A 26,071-nucleotide genomic window follows, 5' to 3' on the forward strand; every position below is an offset into this window, starting at 1 on the left:
TATGAAAAAAAAAAAGCTGGCATGCAATTTCACTAGCAGTGTTAGAAAATCATGCTTAGGGCTTAAAAATAATGAGCTCCTAATGTGTTTTTCTAATCAAAGTATCAGCATGAAATTCACTGTATTTGGAGACCATCTTATTATTAAGGCAGCAGTGTATCAAAAGTTCACTGAAGATATTATTTTTTGTCTCATCTTTGAATTAGATTTGTTTTCGCCCCTCCCTTTTAATAGTTTTAAGTCAAAAGCAGTAGAAACAAGACAAGAGCAGTGCTTATCACATCTGTTCCAGCTTCATTGGACTAACAGACATCGTTCTCAGTCTCAGTTATCTTTGCATGCAACACTGTTTTGAGAAGGTTTGTTACGCAAAAGCTTTTTTTCTCCCCAAGATTTAGGGACTTCATAAATCAAATAGACAAGCCACAGGATGTTATTTCTTTCCTTATTTAGTCTATTGGATACAGATAGGCATGTATTGTAGGCTCTTCAATAGCTTATTTTCTAACTTTTTATTTTTGTGGTTTTAACCCAGGCAGTGTTTTCCTATCACAAAATCAAAGCCATATTTCCACTATCAAAGCCATATAATTTTACCAGCTGTGAACCGAGTGGTGTTTCTAAAGATCATTTTATTTTGCCTTACAGTAGCAATGTCATCTATTCTCGAGAGATCAATTTTCTGTATTTCATTTTGTTTAAATATTATGCTTATGTATAAAAAGTGACATGTATGTTTCTAGGAGTATGAAAGAAAGAAACAGATTAGACTTGCTTTATTTTCTTTGTTAAAACAGTCAAAGGAATCCAGGTTCTCTTCACTTAATTTTTGTCTGATTTCCATTATCAAGTTATATGAACATTGCAAATTTTCATGTAATTTCTCATGATTCTTTTTTTCAAAGAAAATCTCCAAACAGCTGCCTAGGCAATTGGTATTCAACTTTTTTTGCAAGCCTTGTCTCATGGCTATTCATATTTACTTGAACAAACTAAGGTGACTTCACCCTGACAGACAGCTGAACTCCACTGCAACCACTTTCTCACTCCCCTTCCTCAAAGTAAGGGGAGCAGATGATACAGTGAAACTAAAGATAAACTTTAGATAAAGACAGGGAGATGTCTCACCAATTAATATCACATAGTCTGATATTAATGAAAGAACAAAGAGGTAAAGGGTGGCTGGAAGCTTTTTAAACCCTGTCTTTGTTATCTGCACCAAAACATGTGTAAGCAGAGAAGAGAATTCAAGCAGTAACTTCATGCATTACCTAAACAGGCATTTCATAGTCAGAGGCTGTATAAAGGCTAAATCATATCTACTGCTTCTCTACTATGCTGCAGAGTGTAACTAGGAACTGGTGTGCAACCTTGTCTCTAACATACATACAGTGCACTGCAGGCAGAATCACATAAAAGCTGCTGTGGAATTTGCAAAAGGTAGCATTACGAAAAAAAAGACAAAAAACAAACAATTAAAAAAAAAAAAAAAGTGAAATTGTGTGCTTTACTCAACCGGAATTTCACAACATTAAAGCATCTCCCACGTTGGGCTCCCAAACCAACCCTTAAAAATCTTTGTAAACATGAAGAGATGTCTTGTATTCACTAGTTTGCATTAGAAGTAGAAGAATGCTCTATATACTGGTTTTGGTATCTTCCCAAAACAACCCTTCCTTTTGTAAAGGAAAGGAATGGAAGTTTGCTGCCCTCCTACAGTCCTTCAACCCACTATAAATTTGAGCATGTGTAAATGTAGGGGCAGGGAGTTAAACAACCTCCATTAGTAAAACAATGTTGTGTTCAGGTCTGCCAACCCGGCTTCCAAGCTGTCTTTATGAACAGCAGGAAAAGATAAATCCCTTGGATTGCATTCACAAAAGGACAATTTATTCATAGAAGAGACGCATTTGGGACATTGACTCATTTAAAAGTAGAGTTTAAAAACCTGAACCTATAGACACTCCACATTTGCAGCTGTGTTTTATTTTAGTTCCAGACATTTCTGTTGATACTGTCCAGCTTACCGTATGTTTTCTGGGATCCTTCTGATTACTTTGAATGCGTGTGCCAATGGAAGAGTTGATTTGGACTATTCCACATCAACCCTGAAGACTCAAACATTCCTTATATGTCAGCAAAAGATTATGCAAAAGACATAGAAACAAACTGTTTCAATAACAATAACAATAACAAGATCAGCTAAACAACAGAAATAGGAACGTTTTCTGGTACCAGTAACTTTCCTTCTCATGAAATTTTATATAATAAAGCAAAGACTAGCATTTGGAATTGGAAAGCAACCTACTGACCCAGTGATTTTGTATAGTAAATAAATTGAAACAGGAATATCTGATGTTGTGAACAGAGGAGATTACTTACAGAATTGACAACTGCAGTTTAAACTGCATGTTAGAGGGATGCTGCCAACCTGAAATTGAGACGGTCTTAAGCAATAACTTAGCTGCCACTTTCACAGCCTGTGAATTTTCTTGCTTGTTTTTTGTCATTTTAGGGTCACAATCTTTTATTTTCAAATGCTCTTCTTTACCTTGTTGTGAAGGCTGCAGTCATGCAAAGTGAAATGACTGCAAAAGAAAAAGCGATTACACAGAAAATGTTGACAAGTGAACAATGTAAGTTAACAAAAAGAAGGTGAAATATTGATGTTCTTTTTTTGCTCATTTCTTTCAGCTACAAGCAAGGCTCAAGGTGAATCAGTATGTCATGATACTAGCTACCATTGCCACTGAGTTTAATTCTTCTTAAATAAGCACATCACCTCTTCATTATGGCTTGTTAGGCAATGCATAAAATGTTGCTGTTCCATCCCTGTAAATTATGTTAACACTGTTTTAAATGTTTCATGAGTGTCCTCGTGCTTCAGCATACTCTCAGAGTAAGAGGTTCATTGCACCAGCTAAGCAGCTGTCTTCTTCTGGCAAGAGAGAAAAAAAAAAGTTTTTTTTAGTTTTTTTAAACGATTTACAACAGAAAAAAATAATGTGAAAAAATTATAAATTCTTAGGGAAAAAAAAAAAAAAACACCACCACCAACAAACACACAGCTCTGATGTTTAGATTAAAAACAAGTTGTTTTTACCTTAAACACAATGCTTAAAATCCACAGCTGTTCACAAAAGACCAGAAGACTTAATGCATAAGCAAGTACAGTTGTTGGCTTTGTTCCCTCCTTTTCTTATAAAGGACACTTTCCAGTGTTACATCAAGGTACTCTCCTTGAATCGACTTTATTTTTCTCCTTTTAGCATTTAGAAGGAAAAGGTAGTAATATTTTGTTTTTTCTTTGAGAATAATTTTCCATGCTTCAACATTGAAGTATTTTTCTAAAACTTACAGTGCTAACTGTCCCACATTTTGCAGATGAGGAAGGAGCTGGATGAAAAATAAGTGCTTTACTTTCAGATCTTACGCTGACAGTTAATTGTACAATTGCTCCTTCTTTTCTTGTAGCTGGCCCGTGTCACCTCTATGCAGTTTGGAATCTCAGAATCCAGGAATGAAATGAGCTACAAGCTGCAATAATATTTCAATATTTGGCCAGCCTCTTGTCATAATATTAGCCTCTGACCTTTGATACAACTGATGGCAGAGATGATTTCACCACCTACAGATCGAGGTTTCTTCATAATTACTTCAGAGTGGTGCTAAGATCAAGATTAGACTCCAAAACCATGTTTTCTTTGTCTCATTGTAAAATTTGCTCTTTTTTCCCTTACTTTTCTTCTTTTCTTCTCCTTTTCTTACCCCCACACTTCCTAGTGCATCATTTCCAAGGAGACCTGCAGAGGGCTAAGCAGTCCATACTGGCAATGGCAGCGCTGCTGCATAGTGGGGACTGCGAGTGTGTGGTAAAAGCACAATCCCTGTTAATGTGGATATACCTGGTATCACTAATGTGTGGCTATATTGATCCCTTAAGGCCACCCTCATCCTGCACTTCAGAGAAGTTCCAATAAATTATTCTCTGGGTATTTCAGCTTCAGCCAAAGAACCAGGTCATAAACTTGCAGCCAGCATCAGATTATCACTGTGGTTATTTACACACAAGTTTCTCTGAAAAAAAGCTGTGGTAGGAGAGAATCCTAAGAAATATTCTTCTTTCAGGAATAGGAAAGAAACATTTTAAATACAAGCTATCTGTATCAGCATTTAGTAGTAATTAATCATTACCTTATTGGTTTTGAATATCCTACTTTCACTGCCTGAAGAGTGAGATTATAGTAAATGCCTATTTTCATATCCTTATTCAAAAGCTAGTAGTTAGTAGTTTCATATCCAGAGCCTTAAGTGTTTAAATTAGGGTCTGTCCATACGTATGTTTTTCTGTTTGTGAGGGATGACATCACTAGTAGAAAGCATACTTCTGGTAGCAATTTAGTACCAGATGTGATATTCCATTTTAAGGGAATATTTGCATTTCTGGCAGGTTAGAGCTTCAGCAACGACCTCTGTACATCATACACAAGTCCCTCAGGATGTGTATGTGTACTAAGTTGATGACACCTTACTGTACTCATTTACCTTCATTTCACCTCTCATCTAGTGATGACTTCCCTAAAAAATGCAATGTGATATATTTCCACCTCCCTGTTATTTAAAATCTACAAATGCATATAAGATTTCCAAAAGCCCACAATGGTAATGCAGCATGAAAAAAATTAGCCTTCAAGACTATAGAAAGAGCTAAGTATAATTTCATGTTTACATATAGGATAGTGCTATAATGTTACATCAAAGATAAATCAGAATTTATTTTGTGCAGATTTCATTGTGATCACTAAAGATTCCCAGCTTTACTTTTAAATCAAAGTCACCTTTAGACTGTGATAACCTTCTGCCAATAAACTACACTTAAAGTCTTGGCATTGAGAGTAAAAATGGCACACTGCTATGTTAAACTAGATTTTATGATTTTGTGGAAAAAAAAGTGGTTAAACAGTTATACTGTTTTAAACTGCTTTTTAGCTGTTTGTTTTACTTTTTAATCATTTTTTATTTCACAGCAAACAATTTTCAAATATAGTTAAGTATATTTGTTTATGTATTGTATATTTTTGTCTGTTCCTCAGGTTGTCTTATCCAAGTTTATAACATATTGTCGGTTTACTTTTCCCTCCTGTGTTTTGCATGAGGAAGTTATATTCTTCTAATTAGGACAACTGGGCAGAATATCATCTATCCTATAAAGGATATTTGCATATTTTACAACAGGACAAATGGGCAGTGCATTTTTCTATGCAGAAATTAATATTCTTCATTGTAAACAATATAATCTATCACATTCGGTGTGCATGGTGAACCGAATATCCTGATAGTTAGCATGAAAGCTTACTGAAGTGACCATCTGCATCACTCTGTTGGGCTTTAAAGGCCAGTTCTCCCTTCTAAAGATTTATAATACAAAGGGCAATTCACTAATTAGTACTGTAAATTAGTGTTGCCATGAGGTTAAAAAAAAAAAAAAACTAACAGTCCCTGCAGTATTTCAATTAATGTTATTTTTAATTGCTTGTATTAGCATTTGAGAACAAGATTGATTAGCTTTTTGACTGTCAAAGAAACAGAACTTGAAGCTCTTAAATACTGAAATGGAAGTTGTTAATTATATTTAAAAATCCATAGATACTGTACATGGAAGTCTGGAAGGTCATCTGAGTATTAAAGAGGGTATGTTTCATTTCTGTTCTGTTTAAATAAAAAATTTAAATGTTTGCATAGAGCCACATGTATTCCTCATGCTCTCTACTAATTGATCACACAAATTAACATCTCCAAAATCACTTTAAAAACAAAACAGCTTTCACAGTGCATCTGTTTATAGAAAGTAATTTTAGAAGTTGTTTGACTTTAAAGTGATTAGTTAATTCTCAGTTTGTGATTAAAGTGCCACGAGCAGAAACTTCTCCTAAAACTGTAATTGATGTTCCTCTGTAGACCACAATTCAAGAAATAGTGCCCATTTTAAAGGATTAGCTCTAAGACAGGGCTTCTGTTCCTCCATCCTTAAGTTCAAGACCATAACTGAGGCAGGTTTACAGACATGGAAACAGAACACAAAAAAGGCCAATAAGCATAGAAGAAATCTATCTGTAGCAAGCTGATAGGGATCCTAAGGCTAGGTATTCTATATACCACCTCACACAGCTGCTTGAGTTAACAAGGTAGCCACAGGCTGATAAGTTTCCCAGGGTACACCTGTAGTCTGCTTAAAAGAAACAAATACCCTCAGGACTTCCTCAATTATTTAATTGGCCCATACTAGAGCAATAATCTGGGATGCAGGACACTCGGATTTATGTTCTTCCTCATCTTGAAAGGGCTTAAAAACATTACCTATTGCAGAGTTATGTATTTACATGCAGACCATTAAGATTTTTGAGGTTGTTTTTTTTTTGTTTGTTTTTCTTCCATCTTTGCTGATGCTGCACTGTTTTACAACAAAATGTGAGTGATCTATTAAAGCTGATTGTTTAGCCTTGTTTTGGTCTCCTGAATTCGGTCTGGAGTTGTGAAGAAAGAGTCTGCTCAGACAAGGTTAGTTTTGGTTGTAGTCTTTGAAGTCCCCTGAAGTTAAGCTCAGCTGTTGCACAATGTTAGGCCTCCATTTCCACTTGCTGAAGACAACTTTTGTAATATAGAATATAATATAGAATCATAGAATCATAGAATCACCAAGGTTGGAAAAGACCTAAAAGATCACCCAGTCCAACCGTTCACCTATTCCCAATAGCTCCCACTAAACCATGTCCCTCAACACAACATCCAGTCTTTCCTTGAACACCCCCAGGCTCGGTGATTCCACCACCTCCCTGGGCAGTCCATTCCAGTGCCTGACCACCCTTTCTGAAAAGTAATACTTCCTAATGTCCAGCCTGAATCTCCCCTGCCGTAGCTTGAAACCATTCCCCCTGGTCCTATCACTAATGACACGAGAGAAGAGGCCGACCCCCAGCTCACTACAACCTCCCTTCAGGAAGTTATAGAGAGAGTGAGAGTTGAGAGTTCTGTTGTCAGGTTTCTTACTACTTTACATCTTTTAACTGAATAATAGTAAAAAGTGAAGGATGGGAAAGACAGGGATATTAAGTAGAAATGAAAAATGAGGTAGAAATGAGATCTGCTACTATAAGTAAGGAAAATCGTATTTAAAGTGAAAAACAAAAAAAAACCAAACAAACAAACTGGAAATCAATTTTTTCTCAGAAAATTTCATTTTGGAAAAGTTTTCTCAGATGAAAAAGCTTTCATACAAAAACTTCAGCTACATGTGTCAAAACAATACATCAACTCATCAAAGGACCGAGATTTTTTTAGAGGCAATTAGAAGGTATATTTTAGAGCTAATTTGACTATCTAATGAGAATATCACAAATGAAGTGATTCAAGATAGCTCAAGTACTAGTGATCAGCGTTCGTCAAGGTCAAAAGTTTCAGTTATTAATATTTATATATATAAATGGGCCAGTAGGTTATGCACAGTTAATACTTTTTAAAAAACAAAAAATCTCCAATGTGGTGGCCAACAAGGAATTATCACAGCAATCTCTCCTAACCTGCTGTCGAATCCCTAACTGTGGTACACATGTCAAATAAATGCCGTATTTAATTCCTGGAGAAACACATTATAAATCGCACTAAATAGAATTAATAGTACCTAATTACTGGTTATATATTTCACCTGGAGTACCATATTCAGTAGTGATCACCGTTCCTTAGTATAGAATCATTCTCAGTGGTTTATAATACAGAGACTGAAGTACAATAAACTTCAGAGAAAAGCATTAAAGAGAGAGAATAAAAACAATACTTTAAACTTCAGGATTTTTGTTCAAATACTGAAAACAAAGAAATCATTGTACATGGCATTTTTAGTAGATCCTTTAAGACAATGAATTTTATATCTATAAAAACACATCCTGCTGGTCCCTGAAAAGGGGATGTAACCTTAAAATGTTTCAATTTCCTTTCCTCTATGGGGATGTGACTTTCTGTGAACATGATACAAAAGATATAAAATCTCCTGAAAAGTTGGTTGATTGTTTTTTTGGTTTTGGTTTTGTTTTTTTTTTTCCTTTTAAATAATTTATGCCATGGCATTTTAACTTCACTTATTTGCATTATTGCATTATCTTTTTTGGCCAAAAAGAAGGGGGGAGGGGGGGGGGGGAATGGGACAGGCTGCCCAGGGGGGTTGTGGAGTCTCCTTCTCTGGAGATATTCAAGACTCACCTGGATGCCTACCTGTGCGACCTGGTTTAGGGAACCTGCTTTGGCAGGGGGGTTGGTCTCGATGATTTCTAGAGGTCCCTTCCAATCCCTACAATTTTGTGATTCTGTGATCTTCACCTAATGCAAGAGTACCAACTTTTTGTTTTTCAAGTGGATAAAATGAGAGAGAGGTGATCGTTCATAATGCTGAACCTCTTTTTGCTTTTTCTTTAAAAATAATGTCATAGAAATACTCCCTCATGTTAGGCTTAGAGATTAATTTCTGAGGGGCTCTCAAGAAGCGCTGCAATGTTAGGGAAAGATTGTGCTGCAGTTAAGGATATGATTAGTTTTCTGATCAAAGACATTTTGGTATGCACTCAGTTTTAATTTTTGCAGACATCTACTACTTCTGGGCCAGTATGTGAGAGTTGTTCTCATCATTGTAGACTGTGCCACTGAAAACAATGATCCCAAAATGGTTACGTGCTTTTTTGGTTCGGAAAGTATGGCGGCCACTCAGAGTAGCTGAGTAGAGATTTACTCATCATCTGCAGACCTATGGAAGGAAGCTGATAAAGAAAGAGAGCATTCTTTTGTTTGCAAATGAAAGTCCAGCCTTTACTGTAGGAGAATTTTGCAGAAGCCTAGGGTCTAGTACTAAATGGGAAGGTTGGTGGCCCTGCATGTGGCAGGGGTTTGGAGATTCGTGGTCCTTCAGGTCCCTTCCAATCCTGGCCATTCTGTGATTCTGTGATTAAGCTAGTGTCAAACATAACTGGAAACTTTTTTTTTTTTTTTTTTTTTAACCTCACACCAATAATAAATGGGTTTGTGGTGGGAACGCTACATTATATTTCCAGTTTTCTTGTGTCTTATTACAGTGTATGTTTCTTATTACCTTAATGCACTGTGAATTGATTTGCTTGCCCTATACAGTGAGACTGGAGTTCTTAGAATGACATCGTTCTTGCAATTTCCTTTCTTAAAGTACAACAGGCTGCTGAAGCACTCTCGAATTGCATAAGTTTTGATACACCATTCTCCAATCATAATTTCCAGTGTTGACTTTACCTGAAAGTCCATACATTTCATTTAACCCTGTTAGGACTGTCTTTCCTGAAAGACAGAGACACTTACCTGAAGATTCTGAAAGCCTTCCTGCACCTAGTAGCTTACTCAACGAAATATGTATCCATTTAAAAAAAACATTCCACACAAGTCTGCTGTGTGTATGGGAACTGTACCATGCCAAATAGGTTTTTGTATGTCTAACGAGAACTAAACCATGAGCCATTCTTTCATGAATGATGTGAGTCTATAAAAAAGCCACTATTAAATGCAATGCACAAATTAAAAGGGAATAGCCACAAGAAAAAAATATCTCTATAGAATGTCTTATGTCAAGAATGCATAATAATAGCCTTGTTTGGCAATCAAAAATACACTAGTCTTTTACTGAGTTATCTTTAGTGAATTCCAGCATTAGTAGTGAATTCTGCTTTGGATACTAATTTGATGCATTAGAAAACTATACCAGAGCTCACTTTGTTCTTGTCATGAAAATATGGAGAATAAGGTCTACATATTGATTCTATGGCAAGCTGACATCCAACAAATTTATGATGTTTGAAAACCCTATTCTTGCTAAATGCATTGCATATGTAAGTTCAGTGTAATTTACTTGGAACTTTGCTGCTCCAAATAATGTTAATGTCTCTGTTTTAATATGACATGAAAGTTATTTAATCTGATACCTCATTCTGAAATACATTCATTAAAAGTCTTGAATAGGGGAAGAATCTGTCAGTACAAATGGTGTTCATTTTCATTGTGACAGTACTCTCAAGTTCCAAGGAATAGAACAGTTGAACAGATAATGTCACATATCATAGTTTTATTCAGGTGGTGTGATCTTCTCATTGATTGGACAGCAGCTGGAAATTTAAAGCTTATGCTACATTTCACTAATACCATGACAATGAGGAACATGAGCAATGGTCTGTCAAATGTGTGAAAATTGTGCCATGCAAGTAAATAAAGACACAGTTTATAATTCTCTGAAAGGCTGAGGATAACATTTGTTCTGGAATTAAGCAATAATGAAACAGAGACTCTGCTTTGCGCCTTAAACGTAAAATGGGGTTATAATGGAAGAGCAATTCTTTCAGTACTGATATTAAGAAATTGTTATCTTCTTCATAGTGTAAAAAGGCCACTTCTCAAGCAGGCAAATGAAGGCAACTCTATTGAAACTGCAGTTTGTAATCCCTGTAGCATTATTAGCCTTTAGAACAGCAGTCATTTTATCTTGTTTTTACTGTTGTAAATAATAGTGTAAGCTTTTTTAAATCAGAATTCCTTCACACACAGACACAAACACACAAAAAATCAAATTGATTCATATGCAACTCTCATTGCACCTAGAATCCAAAAGCCACTTCTTCAACTGTCTTTCACCAGATTATCTGAGAAATCCCAGGAACTGAAACGAGTGAGTAATAATTCATACCATAGCAATATTTAGATATTGTTAGCAGTGATTTGTCAAGCAACATGACCAGAATTTGTTGCATATGTTTTAATTCTATTCATCCCACTGAAAGATGTAGGTGAGGGATGTATGAATACAGACACTCTGCTGCACTTTAAATACTGAGGTATCCTACCTGTCATTCTAGGAAGGTTCAGCTCTTCCACAGATCCTCTGTTATTTTTGATATCTTGGATTCTCTAGATCATCTCAGTGACATGTTTTTATGCAAGTGATTATCCTTGGAAGTTTTTCTGGGTTTTATCATATTCTTAAACAGTAAGGAGAAAGTAATAGTAGAGAAAGCAAAAAGATGCAGTCTGGTCTTCAGCCAGAGGGTCAGGGACTTGGAGCTTGACTTATACTGTGCCCAATTCCAAGTGTATTAATAACTGTATGCCCCAAGTGAGACAGGTCCTTGGATGCTTGCATTTCAGAGCTTACACAGTTCAGCAGAGCCTGTGCTTCAGTGGTGTATTATGATTGAAAGGATAACCTTGGAATTGGAGACAGTTGAAGGTGTCTACATTGCTTGGGTTCCTAGAAGCATAGTGAGAGGTATGTACTTGCTCACATCAAGGCTGCGTTTTAAGAGCAATTTCACAGCCTCTGTTTATCCTCTAGAGGGGAAGGATTTTGTTCCATTCTGGAACAAAAGGAGAGCAACCAACCAGTAAACATTAGGCAGAGGATAGTTACTTTGTACATATGCCTTCAGTTTGGGTTGTGGAACCATAAGCTTCCTGCATGCTGTGCCATATCTGACTGTCTCCTTGCGTTTCTTTGTCTTTGCAGAGTTATCACCTGACCAGCATAGAGAAGAGCTAGTTGGAATGAAGAGTCTTAAATGTGTTTCAGTGTTGATTTTCACAAAAGGCAATGTTTACAGCATTGAAGCTGGCTGTGAAGATCATGTAAGTAGTGAAATCTCTGAAGGACCTGCAAGGTCAGGTACTGATAGGCTTAATTATTCTTCTAGTCAAACGTCCTAGCCATTATCCTGGATTTGCATTGTTTGGAAGGGAGATTTTTCTTTGTTTTCACTTGTTGATTACTTGCTGAAATGAATTTTTGATGGCAAACAGATAGAAACATCCTTTTGCATCTCCTCCAAGAAGGACTGTGCCTGAGATGCTTGATGTTTTGCCAAGTACTGCGGGTGTGACTGCCATCACTGACACAGCACCTTCATTGGATCTGACAGGGAAAAGGAAAATCTTCATGAATGTTTATATTGGGATTTTTTTTTTGTCCCATTTTCATTTATTTGTCAGTTTGTGCTGGAAATTGCCACCTGGCAAAATCAGCCAGACTTACATTTCATTTTGGCACGTTCCTAGTCTCTTGCCCGTATTTTTCCTTATTGCTATGCAGTTTGGAGGGTTGGGAGAGAGTTGCCAAAATGAGTTGCTTTCTTTCAAAGGTCAGCTCAGGGATGAGATAGGCCTACTGCCCTGATCCCAGTCTCACTGAGAAATGTTAGGTACAGCTCTGGACTTTTCAGCATGGCAGGCTGTATAACCTTGCTTCAGCCCTAAGGGAAGCATGTCTTTGAATGGTCCCCATTGTTTACTGTCCCATTTGCAAAACAGTGCATCCAGTGAATGCTTTATCTGCATCAGAGTACTGTGCAAGTAAAGCCAGACCCTCCTGGCCTTACTTGCAATGAATCTTTAGTTCATAGGAAGCATTGAATTCAAGTAAATGATTAATTTGCTGTCCGCGTATTCACTGTATGTGTAGAAATGCAAGAGACATGGAGTGAGATGCTCCTGAACAGACTGCTTCTAATGCCAGACAGTCTGTCCAACCACAGCATACTTCTGAGTTACTTGCAAAAGAGATGGCTACTGGGGGTGACTTGAGCTAAAAATGTTGTCTACAAACTCCACCTGCTATGATTAATGGTATGAAGTGAAGGAATAGGCAGGATCAAGCATTATCAGAAACAGTCCTTTATCCTTCCTAAATCTTTAAAACTCTATCTCAGTCATGCCAGCAAGAAAAAGAAGTCTGGAGAAAGTTTTTGTATGAGGAATTTCAGGGACTCACATCCTTCTATTATGACAAACTGCTGCTCAAGGAAAGCAGATGAAATTATGTGACATAAATTTGTGGTTTACAGAAAAACAAAATAAGCAATTTGAGTCAATTAGGTATGTGCTACGAGTAATTCCACTGTGTGTTTTACAAGTGAAATTTTCACTCTCCTGACACAGTCTATATATTCTGCTATGTCTGTCCAAATGGGTTATGGCTTCTTCTAAATCTGTAAAATAGGCATCCCTCTACCCCTGGCAGCAACAAATGAGGCCCAGTATTTCTGCAGCTGTTTACCACCCCACATGATCTATCCTTTATGCAAGCAGGGCACTCCTGATGCCGAGGAGTAGCTTCACAGGAAAAAGAAGACTCCTAACCTCAGCAAAACCATTCAGCTGTGTGTGCTTGGAGTCACAGCTGTGGAACAAGTCAGAAGAGTAGCAAAGCATTTCAGTTCCTCTATGGGATATCAAGGGATCCTTTATCTTGCTAAAACCATTCATAGGCCCCTATCACTTTAAGATGATGGCAGAAAATCATTGGCTCTAAAGTCTCTACTGTCCAGCAGTGACAAAGAAAATGTCGTTGCATATCAATTGTCTTGTGGCAATTGTCACTGAGCACTGACAGCATGCAAAGTGCACTGCCATTCCAATTATTAAAAGGTCTTTTAGTCCAACCTGGTTTTCCCAAAGGTAGCTGATATCAATTTATTTATCTAGTATTTTGTAATTACAAGAAGAAAAAATGGCTTAGTGAGGTACACTGGCCTTTCATAGTGCTTTCGGGAGGAAAAATCCCCAGAAAATTAGACAAAATACATTTCTTTAGGAGAATGTGATAAGTCATTCTCTATTGATTTAAAAACTTCACACAAGGAAAGTTTTGCACTGTTTAAAATGAGATTGAAAAGTGAAAGCAGTAGATTTTTTTTATCTGTATTATCAAAGTATAGGGTTGGTTTTGATTCAGTCTTTTTTTTTCCTGATGAAACGTTTCATGTTGTAATGTAATAGAATTAATAAAATCAGATACACTGACTTTTAATGAAATTTCATTTTTCAAAAATAGGCACATAAAAATGTCTCCGTAATAAACTTAATTAGAGAAAATAGAAGATTGTATTATTTCATCATTAATACAAAGAGATGGATAATTAGGAGGATGCAATATGCATATTGAGTGAAACCAACCCTTCTGCAGGAGGCTGGAGTATACAGACCTTCTGTGGGACAATATTTAAGCCAATGGAGCCTTAGAAGTTTTGCCATGGATAAAGTACTCAGCACTCTTTAAAAGTACTTTTCAAACTCTCTGCTCTGCTCTCCCTTTGGAGAGAAATGCGGCTGATGTGTACTCTGGCCCATCCATGGAGGCAATCTTTTGCCTCATGGGGTCTCATGGACTTCTTGCAAAACAGATTGATTGTCACCTGTGGGAGCAATGTAAGCTAAGAGAGGACACTGGCTCCCCCCATGGCTGATCTTCACTGCTTATGGTTTTTCAACACTAAAGAAATGGCAACAGTGCCTATCTTTAGTCCTTGCTTATGACAGCTAGGCCATGGGCTGTAAATTTTTACAACTCCATGACAAAAGACAAATAATAATTTACAACAGGTGAGGAACAGGAACTTTTTTTTTTTTTAATTATCTAGAACTAGCCATTTTGCTTCAATTCCTACCCAGAAGAGCCCAGAACATGCTACGTTTTCCATAATTGTTCAGTATCCTTTCCAGTTCCTTATTCTTTTACTAAAGCACTACTTTTTTGGTTTCAGTAATTTTCCTGACATTTTTCTTCATTTTCTTTTGTACTAATATATGTTTATGGGCCTCAGCAGTGTTATTGGCAAGGTCTTCTTTCATTATATAATTCTTACTTGTATCAGTTGATACACTGCACATGTTAGTATTTTTATTAAACAGATTTTACTGTGGAACATTAAAAACCCTCTAAATTAGCCTGAAACCAGATTATTTGTAAATGTAGTATAAAGTGTTATTTAAAATATTGTGTTGGTGACTGAACCAGTTGCTTTTTTGCTGGAGCATGGAACAAATTAATTTTCTGATGCAATCAGAATAAAAAGGTAGTTTTTCAACTATTGAGGGTAGAATTCACTCCTGTTCACAGGGTCTGTACAAGGACCTCATTTAAGTTTAGCTGGTGCTTGAGACCTTGTATGGGTACTCTGCAATGACAGAAATTTATTGACCTGATTCGTTCATTCTGTTATATTTGTACTCTTCTGAATAGGCTAAATCTCTCATTGGTGGATTTTCTTTTGTAATCCCATTCTTTTTACTTCGGTACCAGTTTTACGATTGGTATTGTTAGTCCTGCCAAGGATGGTGTCTTCTCCACCTGTTCTTAAATATCACTAACTTGTTCTAAAAAGTACAGCCAGTGTATTATAAAATAAATATTTTAAATGGTGCTCATATTGAAAAGAAAGATTTTCAATGAATAATATTTATAAGAAACAATGTAATAATGAAGTAGTGTAACAGGATTTGGAGGAAAAGTTGCTAGGAAAGCATTTGCTTTTTCAGCCCACAGACAACATTTTGAGAAGTACCACTCATTGCTCTTCCGAATCAAAGAGCCCAAGGTGACATCTAAAATCACTTGAAATCAGTTTTTCTGATGAATGCTGCATGGTTCACAAAAAAAAAAAAAAAAGGTTGCTATGTAGGGTGTTTTTGGTTTTTTTTTTTTGCATGTGTTTTTTTGGGGTGTTTATTGGCTTTTTTTGGTTTTAAACAGTGATTTTCATTTCTTGCAGTTGCAACAAGGCATTGTGCTACATGCTGTTTTCACCAGGCCTGAACTGAAAGCTGTTGTTAGGGAAGTAGGAACTGAAGCTAGCTTTAAATGTCAGTGAAGTATATTCCTGACTGTACATTCCCAGTGACAGGATTTTACAAATGAGCCTCTCCGTATCATCCCACCACCCATGTTTTCAGCAGACAAGGCCATGTCCTTGTCACCAAACTGCCCTTAACAATGCACCTCTGCCAGCTGCCAGCTGTCATCCATAGGACACAGCCACTTTGCAGTGTCACAAGGCATATCAGTTTTCTTTGAAGTCAGATTAGTGTTTCTTCATTTAAAATTTTCACATTGCAAAAAGGGTACTTTTCCAACTGAAGATTACTCCTGTGAGTTGTTCCTAACCACTTCTAGTAAATCAATATCTCCTCAGCAGGTACCTCATCACAGTGGGTCTAAAGTCATTCTGTTGAGTTCTTAACAGATTTTGAACTCCTGGGGAAAGACTAGGGAAATGTAGGCTAGCAGTGCAGGCCAAGACTCCTCAGGTTTCCTTTGGAAACATTGGTCTATTCTATCTGGCTACAATACATAATTCAATTAGTATTATCCCTTAAATGCCTGTCTGCCGAGTTATCCAAACTCGTTCTCTGTTTACTCCTATGGTACCTCTATAAATGCATTTCCTATTGCCATCCATCTCTATCTTTTTATGTCATTTTACTTCTCTGCTAGTACGCATATAATTCTTATCAGCACCCGTAGTACATCATCCAATCCTCTTTTATATTGTATGGTGCTATCAGTATTCCGTTCTTATATATTTTTAATCTCAGACAAGAATATTGTATCATCTTTGCTCTGATAAAAGAAATGTAATATTTTTGTATGGAAACTATTCTATAATCCACATAAATATACAAGAGATTTGTTTTCTGTATTGAAAAGATGTCTTTTTTTTTTTTTTTTTTTACAGTATCTTTAGATCAGAAAAGGCATTACGTTTTTAACATATTTTTCTCCTTAAAGGATGAATTTAGTGCTCATGAAAGCTGCTACATTGACAGCTCTGAGAAAAGAAGCCTATTTAATTGGCCATGGAAAAGATAAGTAACAGCAGTGTAAGCTTCATAGGCTGCTTATGCATTCACCTGGAAAAATCTGTGATCCTCCTCCCATTAAAGTCTATAGTAAAATTCCCCCAAACCTGGTACTTCATTTGGCTTCTGAGTTTGCCCACAGAAATAATCCTTATGGCAATGGTAGATGTGATATGTTCTTAAAAATCTTCCCCAACTGGAATACCATGAATTTGCTCTAAGAACTAAATGCCTTTAATATGTCCACATCTCTGGCAGCTATCTCTCTATGCCAGATCTGATTCAGTGACATGGAGAAGAGAGGGGGTATAGCTCTTTGCCACTTTTTCAAGCCCTCCTGATGATGTTACAACTTTGGTAGTATTGACTGTGCGTCATATAATACAAATCTCATTTAAAGTCACTTTTTATCTCTAATATGAGCAAGGGATTTTATCAACAAATAGGTGATACTGTGTCTACTGCTGTGGTTTGTAAATGTTATGCCCAGAAGAAATCTTATTTTATAAACAGATGGATCCTTTTTACTTGATTCAGTAATGCCTTACAATTAACTAATTAACAGGTTTATTGCCAAAATTAGCAATAAAATGTGTTCAGGAATTTTGACCAAAGCAGTTTTAGCAATTACATAGATACAAAACAATTTTCATGATAGTTTGAGGCTAAATGTTCTTCAGATCAGAATTTAACCTGCTGTTATCAAACAGAAGTTGACAAATAGGAAACCAAAGCCTGTAGTTTTATATTTGAGTACCTCAGTCTTAATTAGTATTAATTACAGGTAATGCAACAACAGTGGGAAGAGCTGATTATGCTTTTTCTAGACAAACAAACCAGTTTAATATTCTTCACTTTGATGGACTAGCTTTTTCATTAGGCTTCTGTAATGAAAGAGTTCTGGGTGAAGAATCATTGTGCTTTTCATGCTATAAATAACATTTTGCTTTAAAGGGAATCATATCTTATAGAACTATATAGCACAAGAGACATTTAAGATCTCATTATGTAATATTACTGCAAATAAGTAAAAGAGGAGGAATTCTCATTAAAATAGACTTCTTGTTTTTGAGTAATCAACCACACTGTCTCCCAATATAAATCTTACCTTTTCAATCTTGCACACTCAAAATGAAAATGAGTAAAAAGTGTACAGTCAGATTTTCAAAAAAGCTTTCTCAATTTGTAGATTTGTCTCCAGAACTCATTAATAAATGTGGACTAGTGATTAACTCACTCCTAAGCATTTATTTCAAAATTAAGCGTGCACCAAATGACAAGATATCTGCAAAGCAAGTCAAAGCCAAGTCAAGAAGAGAGTAGTCTGCAAGTCTTGGCATCAAAGAGTATGTTCATCCACAGATAGCAATTCATTAATTATTTATTATTTATATATTTTCTTGTATTTAAAATCCGGTGTGACCCATTATAGCTTTCTGTTTGACATTGCATCTTGCAAACTCTTATATCTTTATTTTTGAACAAGACCTTTCTATATAGTTTGAAGGTAACACTTAAAGTGACATTGAGAGCACTCGATTCCCAGTACAATGGGTGGAGATGGAAGTGCATAACTCTGCTCCCATGAATGGAAGTTGTTGGATTCCATTTTCTAAAAACTAGAAAAGCTATGAAGTGTTACTTCCTTCCAGTTTCTAACCAAAATTTGCAGGACTATTACTTAACTGGTAAACAAAACCATCCTCTAAGTAACCAAAAGAATGAAATGCAATTTATTTTTTTTTTAATTAGGAATTACTCTCTGCATAATGTGAATTTAATAAGACATGACTGGCTTGTTACTCAAGAAAGACATCAATAGGGCATTTTAATCATTTAACAACAACCAAAAAAAATTGAAGATATGTGTGGATTTGAAATTTTGTTAAATTAAGTACCATCTTACACGTGAAAGAAGGATGCTGCTTTTGATTTCACTGTTATTCTAACTTGAATTTCTTTCAAAAGGACTGTTTGGTTCTTGACTCTTATTTCAACGAGTGGAATGTAGGCATGCATTCAGACTGATGGTGAAAATAATCCTTAACTTCATATATAACAGTGTTATGCTGGGTATCTTTATTTTAGAGGAGACTGAGGGGTGACCTCATTAATGTTTATACATATGTAAAGGGTGTCATGAGGATGGAGCCAGGCTGTTCTCAGTGACATCCAGTGACAGGATAAGGGGCAATATGTGCAAGCTGGAACACAGGAGGTTCCTCATAAATATGAGAAAAAACATCTTTGTGGTGAGGGTGATGGAACACTGAACAGGCTGCCCAGAGAGGTTCTGGGCTCTTCTTCTCTGGATTCATTCAAAACCCACCTGGACGCATTCCTGTGTGACCTGATCTAGTGTTCCTGCTCCAGCAGGGGGATTAAACTAGATGATCTTTCAAGGTCTCTTCCAATTCCTGATATTCTGTGATTCTGTGATATTTGTTTATCTGCCGTATATTTCACCTTTGTAGAAGTACTTTGTATTGTGGTCTCATTTAATGAATTGAAGCATTCTTGCAGTAATATGTTCATAGTGGGTCTCTTGTTTGTGTGTATTAGATTCTGCATGAGAAGTTCATTGGGGAAGTTCAGGTGTGGATTGCTAGAAGTTTGCTTCTTTAATATTCTTGGCTTGTATACAAACCAGAATATATGAGGAGTACACATACTTCTAGTATGTAAAATTTCAGTTTATATCAGTTTTCTTTAACTGGTGGATGTGATCATTCTGTTAGAAAAGAGTGCTGCAATTACAGAAACACAGAAAGATTTGAACGTAGCTGTGATAGTGGACAGTGCTGTAATATACAATTTATCCTACTTGATACTTGTTAACAAGGGCAGTGATCCATGAAGAAGATTCTTCTTTGAGGTTTTGTGTCTAAGTTAAAATTAATAGTTTGGGAGTAGAGTCTATTACTGTGTGCTATATAGCTAGCAATCGTTTAAATTCAACACAAATTACACATGGACTGAGGATCTCAAGGTGCCTAGTTATAGTTGTGATTGGCAACCAATCATTTCTTTCTCATTTTCATTACAATATGTCATCAGAAACATAAGTTTGTAAGATGCTTCTTCGGTTTACCATATGTTTGATATTCATGAACCCAAGTGCAGCAAAAATAAAAGTAGCTTAGCAATATTACTGTCTTTTTCAAATATGAAGTACATACACTAGTTTTCTACCCATCTGCCTTCTAAGGATTAATAAAAGAGAAATAGACATCAACAAGCAGCATTTGAACCTTTGGGCACAGTTGATGTAATCCTATGCCAGTGTAGCCTCCACAGCAGTATAGTGATTCCCAAGAATAATAGAGATATTACGTCAGTGAAACAGAAATCATAGAATGATGATTTGAGGATCAGCAAGAAGTAAGGTTTTGACCTTGAAGAGATTTAAGAATGTCTTCTGAACAGCTATCTGGGACATAATTAAAGGCATTTTAACATGATAAGTCCTGAAGAAGGCAAACCATCATCTGTGCACATTGAAGAAATAAAAGATACTGCTTTTATAGCTGCAGAGCTTATGGTCAGAAGTGATATGAAATATTGGAAATGTGACAGTTTTATAATAATTTTATACTCATTGTAATAATTTTCATTTGCAGTTTTTTGCTGGTGAATCTCTGGACTGGCTTTAAATATTTCTCAATCCAACTTGCCCTGTCATATTAGAGTGTCTCTGTGGTCCTTTTTTTTTCACATAACTCTGTTTGTAGAAGTTGCAAGCAAACAGGCATTCAGATATTGTCTGTTATTTAAGCTAACAAAAGAATAAGGGGTGAGAATTCCCAAACACTTGGTTAAGTTTCTACATGAAGAATACACTCCCCTGATCTCCTGAGATCTATTTTAAAAATGCATCTGTGGTATTTCAAGCGAGAAAATAAATAAGCCCTGCTGACTTCTGCAAACTAATTATTGCCAGAAAATGGGAAGTTGAAAAGAAAATATGTAGATGAGGAAATTCATAGTATATTTTCTTTTTTTCTTCTTCAAACTCTGAAGCAGTCTAATCAGTATCTCCTGGAACACATGGAGGGCACAATGTAATTTAGCTCTTCTGTAAAACACAGGATGGACTATGTTATCCACCTGGTGGGCTCATCATAATGAAATTGAAAACCAGTGATACATTACATGTGAATTTATCTTCTCCTGAGAAGTATGCATGAGTCCTGGGCAAAGAGAAGTCTCAGTAGTTGAAACAGAGGTAAGTGCTTTTATTATTACTATGGAAGTACCATAGTTTGCCTGCCTGTTTATGACTGATAGTTTTGGATCTTAAAGTGACTCCCTGTGTGCCTTTCTTCCTTTAGTTGTGGAATTATTTCTCACAAGCCATAGCAGTATGTATTTTCTGTATTAAAATTTCGGTAATCATTCTTATATTTGTCTGTAGGGCTAAACCTTAGGCAAAACACTTTGCAATTCAACCATTTCCATTGTCTGTTTAGTTAGTTGCTTCTTTCTCTAAATATCTTGACAGAAAATTCAACCTCTGTGTGCTCAAACTAACTCTCAAACTCATAATTATTCTGATTATCTACCTTAATAATCATTACAACACAGTTGGACTAGATCTCTAATTCATTTAGGTTTGTCTGCTGGGAGAGATTACATTTATAAATGTTGCATACCTTTCATGTTGGAGGATATATGGCAAAGATGTCCTAAAGTCTTACTACAGCATAATAAATCACCATCACTGATCTCACACCTGATTAATGGATTTTATTTAAATTTTAGGAAAGTCAGGTTTTGAGTGAAGACAAATATTTCTAAGTTAATTTCAGAAAATCTTAGGTGTAAACCATTTACATGTTTCAGCCAAACTGTAGTATTTGATACTGAACCCAGAGCAGTAAATGATGTATGAAGAGGACTTAATTTGGATCACAGGTGTATGCCACCTGCAAAATGAACTCAGCTGTGTTCAGAAGATTTACACAAAGGAGCCTAATTCTGCAGTGAGTAGGAAAGCCTTGCTACTTGTGGGTGAAGTCTCTTAGGAGCTGCTGCTTTGCCCTGAGCTGATATAACCGGAGCAATGTGAAGTGATGGGACTGAAACCATCTCTGAGGAGAGAAGTGGGCTCCATGAGCCTTAGTCAGTGGTGAAACAGACGAATGGTTATGGCAGGTTGATGGTTGGACTAGATAATCTTAGTGGTCTCTTTCAATCCTTATGGCTCTGTGATTCTGTAAATGTTCTCAATCCTTCACTTCCCCAAACATGAAATTCAAGTTTTAATTTTTTTTAGTCAAAATCACATTGAGGATTTATGTAACTGCTGTCATCAGGTATTTGCAAAAGCCTCGCAACTGCATCAAATCATTCCAACTTGTATTGCAACTGGTTCTGAAATGAATGCTGCTGCCTTCATTCACATCCACTAGAAATCTCCAAATTGAGTCACTTCCCCCAAAGGTATGACAGATTCCTAAGATACTAAATTAATCTGAAAGATACTGTAGAGTCTTGCATATAGATAAACGGCAACAAGTGTAATGTAACAACTATAGTCACCCCTCTGAGATGAGAGAGATTATTTCCCTCCATCAGTTTTCTATTATTCTCTGCTGATAAGGCCCTTTAGTACCCTGAGGGTACTTCTTTTCTGTTTAACCAAGAATGAGGAAAGCTATTTTTATCACTGAACAATATTTAGTTCAGTATAAAAATCTTTCATTTTTTGACACATTTTTAATGCTTTGAGCATAATGCCTCAGAGAAAGACTTGATGTTCTCAGCGTGTCTGTTTGTGGCACTCAACAGAAACTTTTTTGATTTCTTTTGTTTATTAATCTTTATGCTCTGTTTTATACTGAGTGCGCAGCAGCATTCATAGCTTTTATTTATGTCTGCATTGGCCTCAGCATTGATATAGATTGCTAATTAAAGATGTAGAGCATTTATTTGATGCCATGAAAAATGCACTGGCAGTTTTCTGCCTTGTAAAACTGGAAAGCTAGGAAATGTTTAATCACATTAAGGGTACCGTAAGAGATACCTTCCTGCACATGCGTTTCTGATAGCTGTAAGGATAGAAGGGAAAAGTACATAAATGTTTTTTCAGAATTTAAACTCTGTTCCAAGTGAAGTGACAAATTTACAGAGAAAAAGGGTCTACAATAGTGCTTTTTTTTTTTTTTTTTTTTTTTTTTGTGGGAGCTTTCAGTTCACTTACCTCCTTCAGAAAAAAGCTAACAGTTTCATGCTGCCTACTGACATTATTAAATGAAATTAAATAAATATTGGTTCAAACATTGTACAATTAAAGAACAGTAGATTTTGTGCCTGTGTAGTGCTGCTTACATAAGCACAATGCTAACTACCTCACAGGCATTGATTTGCATGGTATCTCTGTAAAACGCTCCAGACACAGACAGATTAATGAGCTCCTCTGCATTTAACCACCTTCGCCATTAATTCTGAGACTCAGAGGAAAGGAGAGAAAAGGTATCCCCTGATAAAAATCTACATATTCTCTCAACTCAAAACTGTTCTGTCTTTTATATTCAGTTCATTATGTACCAGAGGCAAGCAAACAACAACTACCTCATCTTACTGAATTTCATTCTGCATTCTATTTATTTGTACTCTACTACATTTCTATTAAGGCTTATAGTAAAATGGAGTATGAAGCTTGTAAGATCCTGGCTACATCAGTAAAAAGATGGCAGACAGTATTATAGGCTACAAGAAAAATAATGTTTGTAATATTTTTCCTCCCTTCTACCAATCTTCAGAGTCTTGTGGATTTGTGGTTTTCTGTTTCATTCTTGCTCTGGTAAGAAATCAGTGCTAAAGCTCAAATATATTCTTTTATAATTTACTTTTCTTAGCTCCACTAGGTCTCCAAAAAATGCATATTCCATCTGTTTTCCTAAAAAAAAAAAAAAAAAAAAAAAAAAAAAAAAAAAAAAAAAAAAAAAGGCAGAGACATTCCTAAGAGTTTCCTTGGTTGGAAGCGTGTGGCTTCACAGCACTTTGTACTCAACAAGCCGCAAATCTTTTCTTCCATCTCACAACTTTTTTTTTTTTTTTTTTTTTTTTTTAAACTTGCAGTAGGGCCAGTGTTCCTGGTCTCATCCTTTGTTCCAGGATAGAACTTTGTAGCTTTGCTTTGAGCTACTTAGTCCAACAACTGGAGCAAACTCCTCATTTGTAAAGCAGATTGATTGCTCCCTCACTGGGGAGGAGGGCAAACATTGGTGAAATTGCGATTAAAAATAGTGAAGATAAACAATGTGGAGAAAAGAAAAGGTATTTTGACTTATTGTGGACTTAGTGTTAAAGTAGTACTCTTTCCAGTTCCCTCTGGAGGTGGAAAATACACCAAAAAATGAATGAAGAATTCCACATAACTTTTCTCCAGGAAAAGATTGTAAGCTTAGCAGGGCAAAGAGAAATCTTGTGTAATCCATCAGTGGTGTTCAGTAGATGATTTCATCTGATCTGGCATCTCCATGTCCTTCACATAGGAAGAATATTGTAATATATCCGAATATTTGAAACAGCACAGCTCTTATGCTCCCTGTAACACTTTATACAAAGCTAGACACTTGACAGAACACAGTGTTTAAGACTATGCAACCTGATGGAAGGCAATTGACTTTCCCTTTGTTAACCAAGACAGTTCAGTGTTATATGTGATGAGTAGCTTCTTCATCATTTAATTAACATTATTTGCAAATTTTTAAAAACATAGGCAATGCAAAACTGAAGCAAGCAGTATATCATCTTCTTGATAATGAATTTAAAATATTGAGAGGTTATTTATATTTTTAAAAATTATTATTTGCAACCATTTTCATTAGTAGTAGCAACACACCATAAATCTTCAAAAACCAGAATCCATGAAAGGATTCGATGCAAACAGAAAGATAATATTATAAAACTAGCTTGAAAATGTCATTCCTCAAACTCACAATCAAGAATTTAAGGACAATCTTAATGTAAGAGAAGAACTTCCTTCTTCTGAAAAGAAATGGTTAAGAAATAGGCATGCTATTCTACAGAAAATATGGAAGGTAAAATAAAATATCATTCTTCATTTTTGGAATGTGGTACAAGACTGAGATACTGCTAACTTGATTTTAATAAATGCTCAGCTCTTCTCTATGAACCTTCTGGGCAACATTTGTTATGCTTAATAATGTCAAGGAACAAGGTAATTTTAGCTGTAGTAACCATAATAATGTCCATGTTCCTTCAAGAATAGTCTTTCTGACTTGAGGCTTGTAGTCCTCCTGCTGTCTGTAGCTGTCTGATCTGAACTTTTTGAGGCAAATTATCCACAACGTGGCTTTTTGTAAATGGAATGAATCTGATACTTCACTCTCCCGCATAAATGAGGAAAGTGGTAAGGTTGCACAGCTGCAGCCATCACACTGTGTCTCAAAGGAAAAAAGACAACAGGGACTGAGTTAGGCAAACAAATGCATTTGGATGTGAGTAAATTATCCAAAGTACAGATCAGTGCTGAAATGAGCTGGCATTATTCAATTGTCTTTTAACTTCTCCTTTTGATTATTTGCTTCTGAACCATCTGGTGGCCTGGAAGGTGTGGAAGTCTCTGAACGCTTCAAATGTTCTCCTAAATGTGTAACTGCATAATACTGATCACAGCTACTTAGTTCAAGTGCAACAAATTTAGTCTCGAGATTCAGTAGCAGAGAGCAACCCATTCTCTTCCCCCTTATACATTGTGCTTTTATTTGAGATCTGACAAAATAAAATAACTGCACCAGTTCAACCCAAAACAGCTCTTAAGTCTGTTCTGAGCAAACAGAAAATTGATTTTTCTTTTATTAAGGGAAGTGTGAGGGGCAAAGGAGGAAGAGAGGTATAACAACTATTTGTGGGCAGATCAGAGACACTATCTATAAATGCAGCCCTGCCAAATTTATAGAAAAGGGAAAGGTTCCCTCCCTTATCTTCACTTGCACCTTCTGTGTGAACCTGAGCTTTGGTCTTGTGAGCCTCCTGCTGTATCCAAGTTTGGACAAAGGCATTCACACAACTCAGCTCGGTGGAACACTGGTGCTCCCTGATCAAGGGCTGTGCAGGCTATATGAGTCTTCTTCCCGTTTTTCCAACACTCAGGAAAATGGGAAAACTCACACCACAGACAGCTTATCCTTATTTGCTGCCTTTGCACAAGGAGTGAGGAGAAGAATCACTATTTCGTAGTTGAAACTGGTTTGAAATACAGGGTACTCTCCCTGGCTCCTTCCCAGCAGAGAAGGCCAGCAGTCATGCCAACAGTGAGTGTTTCAGTGGGATGCACTCTGTTCATGTACAAAGTCCTGCAAGTTGGCTAAAGGATCAAAGTGTTGGATGCTCGTGTACTTCATTTCTCAGTAAAACA

Source organism: Centrocercus urophasianus, unplaced genomic scaffold, assembly GCF_019232065.1.
Source record: "Centrocercus urophasianus isolate 14NV4802_14NV808 unplaced genomic scaffold, USGS_Curo_1.0 seq_13, whole genome shotgun sequence".
In the NCBI taxonomy this organism is placed as follows: domain Eukaryota; kingdom Metazoa; phylum Chordata; class Aves; order Galliformes; family Phasianidae; genus Centrocercus; species Centrocercus urophasianus.